The 12,129-nt window shown below is 45.3% G+C and overlaps 1 protein-coding gene across 1 annotated transcript in view; it reads right to left on the reverse strand.

Moving 5' to 3' along the window:
* Positions 1 to 12,129, reverse strand: part of MYO5B (myosin VB) — a 379,086-nt gene that overhangs the window by 255,184 nt on the left and 111,773 nt on the right. The gene's annotated exons all lie outside the window — the stretch shown is intronic.

Raw genomic sequence — 12,129 nt, forward strand, 5'->3', positions numbered from 1 at the left:
GGAAGTTTCTGTCATTGGCTTCAATGGAAGCAACATCAAGACCCACCTCAACATATAGCACAACATTACAGTCATGAATCAGACTGCTTCTTGACTAGACTGGTTTACTTGCTTGTTACTAACTGTAAGATCAAGTACAGTACGATACACAACTATGTTCTACCTTGTGAAGTGATCTCTGAGTTTGATTTCACTGACAATTTACCTGTCGTAGCTCGTAAAAATAATAGCATAATTCTTAAGACAATTTTAAGAAAGCAAATGCTTCTTTTTATGGAATGACAGAAAGGTGGCTTATGAAATACAAAATATGCTGAGGAACAGAAACGTACTACAAAAAGCATAAGTAGGCAAAGCATAAACATTTACAATGTTATCACAAAAGAGCATCTTCTCATTAATTCATTAATAGCTTCATTATTAAAGCAGATATAACAGCTCTAAAGATGTCAGATAAAAAGTGATGCCTACAAAGGTTTACAGGAATTAAAAATCTAATTCAAAGAGCTGCAATGAATATTCACACGCATGCCCCTCAAAGGTATGCGGATATACTTTTGATTTCTCCAAACGTTTAAAGAACATTCAGGATGCATAGTCAAGAAATGCCAGAAGGTTATCTGTGCAACCTTAATTTGGCCCCCCATCTGTGTATTCATTATGATCATTTTTAATTACATGACCCTCCCTCCCCCATACTATTTTTTCACCACAGGAAACCTGTTTCATCAGTGCACAGTTAATTAGCAGCCACTCAATATTTTGTTTTATACTGTTCAGTGCAAGTCCCCAGGCTTCCCCCCCCCGCCCCCGCTCTGAAGACAATTATTCCTCATGGGTTTTTCTATGTAGCTCATCAGTATAGTACAAGAATGCTTCACAAATACTATATTCCCAAAAACCTTGTGAGGTGAGAGGATGGTATTAGCCCCATTTAACAGATGGAGAACTGCAGCACAGAGCGATTAAGGTCAAAAGTATCCACTAATCTTGGATGCACAATCTGAGGTGTCGAGGACTTGACTTTATGAAGTAAGTAGCAATATACAGCACTTCGTATGTTCAAAGCACAGCTTCACCTAACTTCAGCTGCATAGGAAACCTTAATTCTGTCATTTCCTAACTTTTGAGCTCGACTTTGTAACCTTTCAACATAGGGTTTTTAATGTGTAATTTCCTAGGTTTTCCTGGGGGCGGAGGCAGATGGCAACAAATTCCATCATACTGATCCCTAGATGGGCCAGCAGCAGGGTTGCAACTTTTAGATGTACCACACAGACCTCTGCCATTTGCACTAAACACAGTAAATGATAGTGTGACAACCTAGTATTGCTTTCTGTAGACCAGCACTAGAAGAGGACGAGACACTTTGCCTGTGGGTTTCCACAGATATTTGCTGACAGCAAAGGAATGCAAAGACTCAGGAATTCTGGGGTCTGTTCCAGGCTCTGAAGGGGAATGAGCTCTAGGCAGCTCAGACACCCCCAAGCTTGACTTATTCTGCCCCACTCCTTCCAGTCCCATCTCTTCCCCTCCCCTAGCTCCTAAGTCCCGGTCCCATTCACCTCCCCTAGCTAGTCCCAATTTCCACTCCCCAGGCTTCTCACCCCAGTCCCACACTCCTTTTCTCAGCCAGTCCCAGTTCCCCTTCTCCCACACTGGCTCCTCAGCCAATCTGTCACTTCCCCAACCCTGGCTTCCAGTGGACCCCCATCAGTCCTCCATCTCCCACGTTCCCTGCACCCATTGAATCCCAAAGCCAATGTCCTCATCAAGTGTGTTTCACCTCCATACCACCTTGCCCATACAGTGCCAGGTATCCCCCTGGGCCCAGCTCCTCATCACATCTGTCTCCTCTCCACCCCACTTCCTTCTCGCAGGCACACTGAGTCTCAGTCCCCACCTCCTTGCACACCCAATTCTCTCTGACTCCTCATCCAATCTCCCCCACAGCACTATCTACTGGCTTCCAAGGTACCCACTCCTCTGTTGCCCCAGCTTCCTTGCCCTGCCAGTCCCAGTCTGCCCCCTAACTCCTAGTCTCAGTTTCCCTCTCAGTCTCCCATCCCAGTTTCTCCCCCTACTCCAAATGTCCCCCTGGCTCCTCCTCCCAATCTATTCCCTCCTCAGGTTTGGATCTTGCCCCCTCCACATCTGAATCAGGCAGCTTCTTTCTCCTCTCTGCCTGGGCCCCGCCAGGGTGGGGAGTGCATTGAGACCGCAAGAGAGATTGGCTCGCTGCTCTGAATCCAGGTCATTTATAACTTGGCCAAATTTAGGCAGATTTTCATAGATCTGGCAAAAGACACACCACTGCCACAAAGGTCACACCTCTGCCAAATTTCAAGTCCCAGCTCCATAGCATTTGAAAAGATCTTGAGATATTAAAAAACAAAAAACAAAAAAAAAAAAAACACATGGGCAAAACATTGCATTTTTCCCCTGGCCTCATTCTCAGAACCAGCTGAACCACTGACTGAAATTTAAAAAAATAAAATTTAACCTGAGGCTGACCTCTCGTATGGAAAGTTTCCTCCCAGAGTGTTAAAATCTGGCAAAGTTATAAGCAACTGAAAACAGGGTCTTCTGGGAAGTGTCAGCACCACCTACTACTTTGCCCAGCAGTCCTGCTCCCCATCCCCACAAAACTTAAAATGCTGTGCGATTTGTTCATGTAGTGTAAATAATTCTATAACCTCAGTTTCATGATTCCTTGTTACGGATGCAAATAGTTTTGTACAATGAGAGAGGGACACCAAATGTGTGTGGAACGTGGGCAGCTTCTGGAGTAAAGTGAGTGGCCTACCTTGAAACAGGGGCGTTGGAGGGGTAGGAATACAATATGCATTTTGTTCATATTACGGGACCTATCCCTGGAGCAGCTAGGCACTTATTTACAAAACATTTGGTTAAAATAATATTAAACCTGCCTGGTAAGGCCAGCTGAACCTAGCTGCCATGAAACTGCAGATAGTATGTGGCTTTTTCTTAACTAACTGCTTCATAGACCAGTCAGGGCAAAATCTGACTACTTGATTTTAAAACGTTCTTTGATAGTTTGCATGAATGGAGATCTATTCCTGTATTCCTTCAAAACCACAATTCCCATCCATTTCAATGGGAATTTGGGTGCTCCGGGGCTGCTGGACTGGGCCCTGGAAGCTCTTGATAAAATTACTTCAGTGTATATACTGTAGTTGGGGGGGGGGGGGGGGAAACGACGACACGAGACCTACAAATCTGAGTGTTTTATGCTCCATCAAGGTGAGGACAGTATTAGTATGGTCATACCTTCCCATACAGGAACAAGCTACACGTGTGTAATGCACCTTTATACCAATATAACTGCATCCACAGTTGCAGCAAGATACAGCACTAACTATACCATTGTAGTAAGTGGTAAAAGTTCTGCGTGTAGTCAAGCCCTATGCGAGTCTGCAGAAAGCCCGTAACAACAGCTCTTACATGTGGGAACTGCACCCATTTATTTCAGGGAGGTGTTAGCCTAGAGGCCCACTCATTGAGATGTCAACATCACATATTTCATTCCTCTTGCGAAAAAGGAGAAGAGAGATCACAGAGCTGCACAACTTACTGAGTGACGGCTCATTTTAGTGCCACAAGTAGGTGGTGTTTTGGACAAGCTACCATTGCTCCCTCCCCACACAACCAAGAAAGAGCAAGTCCAAGGAGTCTAAAAGAGCCCATGTGCACAATCAAGCTTCAAGGAAGGGGAGCCAGTAGGTGTCTGGGTTTTTCACTTCAAATCCAGTCACCCAAGGAATGGTAAACACACACACAGTGGTATCACAGAGGGGGACTGGGCTTCACTAGGGGGTTGCTTTCAAAAAAAGTTGGTACCTACCAAGCATGATCAGCAGGGATCCTAGAAATCCGTTTCCCACAGAATTTGCATTTTTACAGGGAATCTTTCGTTTTTAGATTTTGTGAAAAAAATAAAGGCATATTAAATTTTACCGAAAGTACCAATGTCACTTACTCAAGATGTGCAAACAACCTCTCTTGCTGTTGATTTTGTACTGTGCTTTAATTTTACAGTGGAACCCTATTTATCTGATCTAATTGGGACCAGGGACAGATCAGATCATCAAAAATTGGGCTACTCAGAAGAATTGGCAAAGGGCTTTCTATCCCTTATTTTAAGATGGAGGGGTGACTCATGCGATCAGCCCCACGCAGCGCTTATAGCCAGAGCCCCAGCCACTCGGGGCTGACCGCCCAAGTCCCACCGCTGTCAGCCCCGGGCAGTTGGTGGTTTGCTTAATACAGAGATAATGGAGGGTCAGATAAACAAGGTTCTACTGTGTATCAGTAAAACATTGTGTTCAACTGTGTATATATATATATATATATATATTTATATTTGAGAGAGAGAAGGGAAACTGAAGTCCAGCGTTTCATTTTAATTGCTGAAAAATATAGATTTTTATGTTTGTTTGTTTTTAAATCAGAGAATTTTGTTCCCCCCCACACACAGAAAACTAGGATTCCTGATGAGGCTTGGTTTACTTATGGAACTTATGTAGTTATAACAACCTTGCTCAAGGGTGTGGAAAATCCACACCCCTGAGAGATGCAGTTATATTGACCTAATCCCTGGTGCAGACAGAGCTATGTCAATGCTTCTCCCATTGACATAGCTACTGCCTCTTGGGGCAGTAGTACCTGTGCCAACGGGAAAAGCTTTCTCGTCAGCATAGGTAGCGTGTTCACTAAGCACTACAGTGGCACCTGCAGCGCTGTGCGTGTAGACATGCCCTCGGGAATTCGTCAAGTGCTTGTAGTTTTACCATCATCCAGCTAACCTTCCTCAAACATGGTGACGAACATTCCTCAGCGGGCACTACTTACACACCTAATTTCAAAGTTCAGCTGTTGAGTTACCTGTGATTTTTAAACCCTGTCATTTCCTATTTTAAAAAAAACTCATTTGGAGAGAAAGCAAGCATGAAAAGAGGGGGTTATAATATTATAATAGAAATGGTTTTGCAACATTAACTACTGCAGAGTGTTTGTTACTGGGCAACCTCTATAATAATGTTACAGGAAGCAACGAGGGGTAAACTGCCAATCATCCTCCACTAATCATATTTTCAGGTAACTTTAAAAAATTTCTTTGGGGCAGGCAGCGTGGTCTAGGAGAGAGGGTACTGGACTGGGAGTCAGGGGACCTGAAATCTATTGTCAGCTCTACCACTAACCTGCTATGTGATCTTGGGTAAATTGCTCCCCTTTTCTGCACTTCAGTTCTCCACCTGTAAGATGGGGGACAAGGGAACTTACTACTTGCCTATATAAAGTTCTCAGAGATAAAAAATTCGACTCTGGACGGATGGAAAACAAAAATTCCATATGCAGAAATGAATTAGATCAGATTATCGGGGATTTGAAAAGAAAGTGTTACAGTTACAACTACAGCACCTGACAAAAGCAGTGTTATCCCTTTTTTTGCTCAAAGTGAGCCGGTAGCAGTCGGAAACAAGACCTGGGTCTGAGATCACCTTCACTCTGGCTCCTTTATGAGGCATATAAAAGCTGCAGATACATAAAGGGGCCCTACAAGCCCTGTAACCAGCGCAAACACGACAGACATACCTGTAAAGTTGCCTCTGGGACCTGCTCAGAAGCCCCCGTGTGGGGGCATGACTGGGACAAGGCTGTGTTGGAAGGGTATATGGGGGGGAGGGGCACATGACTGCACAGATTCTAGGCAGCACAACAGCCCTGGGGAAGGCGTGTTAACTTATACAGGTTCCCAGTGCTGTCGAGAATTATGTTGTGGGCCTCTATTCAGTCCTGTCCAAGTTCTCATATTGCCCTCACCACCGCAGTATCTGAGCACCAGAAATGCACTGAGTGATATGACTAATGTTAGTCAGGTGTATGGCTCATTCTCTCTCTCATCCTCTCCTGGGGAGAGCTCTGCATGCAGTGGAGTATTGGGTTTCAATAGGGTTTTGCTTTGGAGAATATTTTTTTTTAAATGTGCACGCTATTCTGTGTTTATATTAGAGAAGGCAGGTCGAAGAAGTGCTCCTTGCATTTACAGTGGAAGGTGGTGAGGTTTGTGATGGTGCTTTGTTCTTGTGGGAGTCTGGGATCAGAGCTGAGAAAGCTGTCTCCTGCACACATGAGCTCTAGCCTTCTGGTAGAAAGTTCCACACTGCATGAGGGCGCAGAGTTGTCAACACGGTGCTTTCGATGATCTTTCAAATATGCTGGGCCCAAACTATTAAAGGACTTGAGGGCAAGGACCAAGACCTTGAACTTGACTCGCTACTTTATGGGGAGTGAGGGTAGAGATCAGAGAACAGTTGTGATGTGCTCACAGTAGCCCATGCGGCTGAGAAGACCAGCTGCTATGTTCTGTATAACTGCAGGTTCCTGTGTGCTGATGGCTTCGCGCCCGGGTACACACTATTGCTGTAGTCGAAACAGGAGGTGATAAAGATATGTATAATTGACTCAAGGTCGTCGTTCAGCAGGATGGGATAGTTTCCTAGCCAACCAGAGAGGACAGAAAGCACTTCTCACAGATGCTCTCCAGGCCCCAGAGCTCCACAGGTTGAGTTAAAGCCACTTTAACCCCTTCCCTAACCAGCCTGCTTCTATGAGGCACAGCACAGAATCTCAGTTGAGACCTCCTGACTCTCAGTCCAGTTCACTGCATCACCTGTATATTTGTTTATAAATAAAACCGCATGAGATTATCAGCAAGCAGCACCAAGTCAAAACCAAGAGGCATAGCTTCGGGGCAGGGAAGGGAGAGAAATGACCCTGGGTACAGAGCAGTCATACAGTACAACAACAGAAAGGCGGGTTTCAATGAGGGTGAAATTCCAAAAGGAAACAAACAGATAAAAAAAAAAAAAAAAAAAAGAGAGAGAGACAGGCCCAAATCTGGTATAATTTCCAGCCCCAGGAGAAACCCATTATGGAATCAAGGCTAACTCTGTTGCAGGGGAAGAATCTGCAGGCAGAGATACCTGGAAACTTCGGGAACATTTTAGAAATATTTTAGATTTTTATAGCACATTTCATCCCGAAGGACTTTACAAGTTCTGCACAAAGATCCACTGGAATGCAGCTTCCTCTGGAGTGGAGACTCCAATAACAGGTAGGGGGAGAATAAGAATCTAATGTGCAGATTGCCCACAGCAAGCTGAGAAGGAATGAGAAGGGCCCCCAACACACATCTATCTCAACACTTTTGTAGGTCCCCTCCCCACATTACCTGAACATCCACTGGTTGCTAATAAGAAATCCCAAAGGCAGGCCTGTCAGGAAGATTTAAATATACAAGTCTAACCTGAGCACCCCCTGTATCCCTAATAGGGAATAAATCTGAATAGAAGAGCAGAATTGTTCATGCACAACAAGATTACATTACTTAGCATCGTAACATCATGTTCTAATGAGGTTTGATTCAATTATATGGCAGTATATTATCTTAGATGATATCATGCAATGAAAAATACCCACATTAGCCTATTTAAAAGCATCCTACTGTGCTAAGTGAAGTAGGTAGGAGGGCAATACGGTGCATTTGCTGCACTAGCACTTGGTTCTGCAAATATTTACCAAGCACTGTACATAGTGTGAGCAATTCCAATAGATCGGTGGGACTCAACAAACAACATCGCATTTCCAGACACACAAGGCATCTTCATTGGACGAGAAGTGTCCATTTCCCACAACAAGGAAACAACACACAAGAGTTGAATGAATACTGAAAATCTAATGCAGTGGGTCTCACTTCTGCTCACCTCAGGCAGAAGCTATGTTTACAATGCAATAGTACGTATATCCCTGATTGCATGTTCCATGCACTGTGAAACAGCCATAGTACGAACTATAGGTTATCTTCCACTTAGCATAGACCAGCTTTTCAGAGTATGAAACCAGGACACCTGCCACGGCAGGCACACCGAGGACGGGCTTGGGAACATCGGCTGGGACAGTACTAGTCACTGGGATGAGTAGCTGGTGCCCCATCTCATGCCTCCCGTTTCTGACTCCTCCCTTTCTTCCCACTTACTCTGTAGATTTGGCTCCATGCATGAGAGGTGCTGTGGTGAGGACTCATACAGAGGGAGGGGCTGGACTAGGAGTTCTCACAAACTTTGGGGCCGGCCTGTTGGAGGGGATGGGTCCTGAGTCCAATATGTATTCAATCAATATGCTACCAGTTTCACCAGCTGGCCACTTCTCCCTGTCACAAAAAAGTTATTTTGTTGTTGTCAGGGACATATGATCACCCTGATTCTGACTAAAAACCCTTCACTGTAAACACTGGTGCCTAAAACCTTTAGCCTGCCTGACAGGATAAATAGTGTAAATTATACAGTAGGAAACAAATGGCAAAGGAATTCTATGCCAACAAAGTTCTGCATTTGCTTTTGTTAGTAAAACACAAAGAAGTCCTACATATTTAAATAAGCCTTATATAACCCCTCTCTCTCTCTCACACTCACACACACACACACACACACACACACACACACACACACACAAAATGTATCCTGATAGCAATACAGTTACATCCCTTTGAAAGCAAAACCTACTGTGCACTATTTTTAAGCGCCACTCAAGAGTTAAAGAAACAGCATTTGTAAAAATAATCTGCTCTGCAGCTGAACAGCAATGTATTTTTTATATGTATAATGCGTAATTATTGTTAAGATTGCTCAATAGCTGCAGCAGCAGGATCCTTTCTGTGAATGGAGCTATACAAACACATCAGCAGAACAAAAGACAAAACAAACATATCTTTTGCCATACACTGCACCTTATTTTGTGCCTCCCAACACCACCTCAGTGCACGCTAAGTTTTTACTCTTAATAGTATCAGAGGGGTAGCCGTGTTAGTCTGAGTCTGTAAAAAGCAACAGAGGGTCCTGTGGCACCTTTAAGACTAACAGAAGTATTGGGAGCATAAGCTTTCGTGGGTAAGAATCTCACTTCTTCAGATGCTAACATCTTCTTAAGACTAAGATGTTAGTCTTAAAGGTGCCACAGGACCCTCTGTTGCTTTTTACTCTTAATAGTAACTCACATTTAGATAGAGGTGGTGCCATTAAAAATCTTGGCATTTACAGCTTGCAGTGTATTAAAGCTACCATGGAATTACCGCAAATACAGTGCGGCAGTAAAGAAAAGGATTCTGATAGTGCCTAGTGTAACACCTTTCACCCCAAAGCATTGAAAGCGCCTCACATAGTATTGTAGACTCACTTCAACCACTACTGAAATGCAGCCACCTCTGGGGTGAAGGATAGCAGCCAGATAGATTACTAGCACACAGCACACTAAAACAGTGGACCAAGTTCTCCCTCTGCCAAAAGACACAGAGGTAAGCCTTGCTCCTATAAGTAGTATCATGGAACCGTTAACATCCACATATAGGACCTTTGTTTTGGAGGTCTTGTCCAACACCCCTCCCACACACACACTCAAATTGAGTTGTGTGCCCTATGTTTCTACCTCAGGAATATGAAGGGCCATATCAGCCAGATGAGATCCAGACAGCAGAGATATTTAAAATCTTCTACCAGCAAGATGCAACCGCCACACACAAGGAATTGCAAAAGTTCTTATTCTTTATCCAAACCATCAAAACGTTTGAAAAATAATATGGGTTTTAGTTCAGATAAATTGTAGCGACAGATTAAAACAAGACGGACACTGTATGTCAGTCTCTCAGTATAAAAAGAAACAGTACTGCCATATCCCCATCATAAAGTTTCAAAACAGATATTGCATGTAAGTGTTTAACACAGATGTAGAAATGCCAGAGTTCAGAAGCGTAGTGGGAAGGAAAAATGTATTGCACTGGAAAGAGATTACTATGTCCCAATAGCCAACTCTGCAATCTCTTTTTACATAACATGCCACAGGAACATCCATGGAGGAGAGAGATAGTTAAGAGAAGTGCTTGCATTTGTACAAATCCCATTTTCATGGGTTTATTACTGCAGTCTTGAAACTTCATTCCAGGCTGTAAAAAAATAAAACCTGGCCTATGACTAGGGCCCTACCAAATTCATGGTCCATTTTGGTCAATTTCATGGTCATAGGGTTTTAAAAATAGTAAATGTCATGATTTCAGCTATTTAAATCTGAAATTTCATGGTGCTGTAATTGTAGGGGTCCTGACCTAAGTTCCCTCTAAGCTGCATGGCTGCCTATTAAGCACCGCACAGGCGCTCAGGGCAGCAGCGGGGAGAGATCCCTCTTCCCAAGCCCCGTACCTGCCGCGGCACCCCTCTCTCAGCCCCAACCAAGTCCAGTGCCGAATCTGCGACAGCCGAGGGACAGGTGCCCCTCCCCCAAGCCCTGATCCAGCCTGGCCCAGAGCTGCCGTGGCCAGGGGACAGGCGCTCCTCCCTCGGACCAGAGCTGCCATAGCCAGGGGAGAGGTCCCCCTCCCTCAGCCCAAACCTAGCAGGACAAGTGCCTCTCTCCTGGCCCGAACCAAACCAAGCCCAGGACCTGCCATGGCCGGGGGGACAAGCGTCCCTCCCCCAGCACAGCCCAGCCCAGCCTGGACCTGCCGCGCAGGAGAGGTGCTTTCTCCCCACACCCCTTCCAGCCCAGGTGCTGCTGTGGGGAAAGAGCTGGGGGGGAGGGAGTCCTCTCTTCCCACCATAGCCAAGGGGAGCCCCACTGCACCCCAAACCCCTCATCCCCAGCCCCACCCCAGAGCCCACACTCCAATCCTCTGCCCCAGACCTGAGCCCCTCATCCCTGGCCCCAACCCAGAGCCTGCACCCCCAGCCAGAGCCCCCACACCCCAACCCTGTTCCCCAGTCCTGAGCCCCCTCCCACACTCCGAACTCCTCAGCCCCACCCCACCACATGAATTTTGTTATGTGCACCAATATGGAGGTGATGTGTGACACATCACCTCCATATTGGTGCACACAACAAAATTCATTCCGCCAGGGGTGGGAAAAATTAGAGGAAACACCGGTCCTGACCCAAAAAGGAGTTGCAAGGTTATTGTACAGAGGGTTGTGGTACTGCTACCCTTACTTCTGTGCTGCTGCTGGCGGGGCACTGCCTTCAGAACCGGGCAGCTGGAGAGCAGCAGCTGCTGACCAAGAGTCCAGGATATTGGAGACACAAGGTGGGTGAGGTAATATCTTTTATTGGACCAATTTCTGTTGGTGAGAAAGACAAGCTTTCGAGATTACACAGAGCTCTTCTTCAGGTCTGGGAAACTTACTCAGAGCGTCACAGTTAAATACAAGGTGGAACAGATTGTTTAGCATAAGCCGTTAACACACATTTCAAGGGACCATTCAAGGTGAAGTGGAGACCACAGACCAGGACATCACCTCAAATCAGCACCAGACCCTGCTATAACAGATGCAAAACCTGCAGACATATCTCCACTGCTACAATGATTAACACCCTCCACAACACATCTTTCAACATCCCTGGATCCTACACATGTGGTGTACCTCATCTAGTGCACTAAATACCCCAATAGCAGCTATGTGGGTGAAACCAGACAATCGCTACAGTCTCGTATGAACGCACACAGGAAAATAAGACAAAAACACCTTATCACCTGTGGGTGAACCCTTTTCACAAAGCAATCACTCTGTATTTGACCTTCTCATCCTCAAGGGAAACCTCCACAACACTTTCAAAAGATGGGCCCGGGAGCTTAAATTTGTAACTTTGCTAGACACTAAAAATCATGGATTGAATAGAGATGCTGGATTTATGGCTTATTACAACCATCTGTAACCCACTAACAAACTCCCTCCCAGCTACTTGCCCCCCTTTCTTTGCTCTCCTCCCTATAACTGGAAGGGTGCGAGCAGGCCACTTCACCTTGAATGGTCCCTTGAAATATGTATTTATGCCAAACAGTCTGTTCCATCTTGTATTTAACTGTGACACGCTGAGGGCAGGTCCACACTTAAAATGCTGCACCAATGCAGCTGTAACGCTTTAGTGAAGATACTCTGAGTCTAAGCCGACAGGAGAGAGCTCTCCCATCAGCGTAGTTAATCCACCTCCACGAGAGGTGGTAGCTATGTCGGCGGGAGGAGAAGCTCTCCTGCTGTCTACACCGACGCTTGGGTCGGTATAACT

Source organism: Terrapene carolina, unplaced genomic scaffold (genome assembly GCF_002925995.2).
Source record: "Terrapene carolina triunguis isolate 2854851 unplaced genomic scaffold, T_m_triunguis-2.0 Scaffold69, whole genome shotgun sequence".
Classification (NCBI taxonomy): Eukaryota; Metazoa; Chordata; order Testudines; family Emydidae; genus Terrapene; species Terrapene triunguis.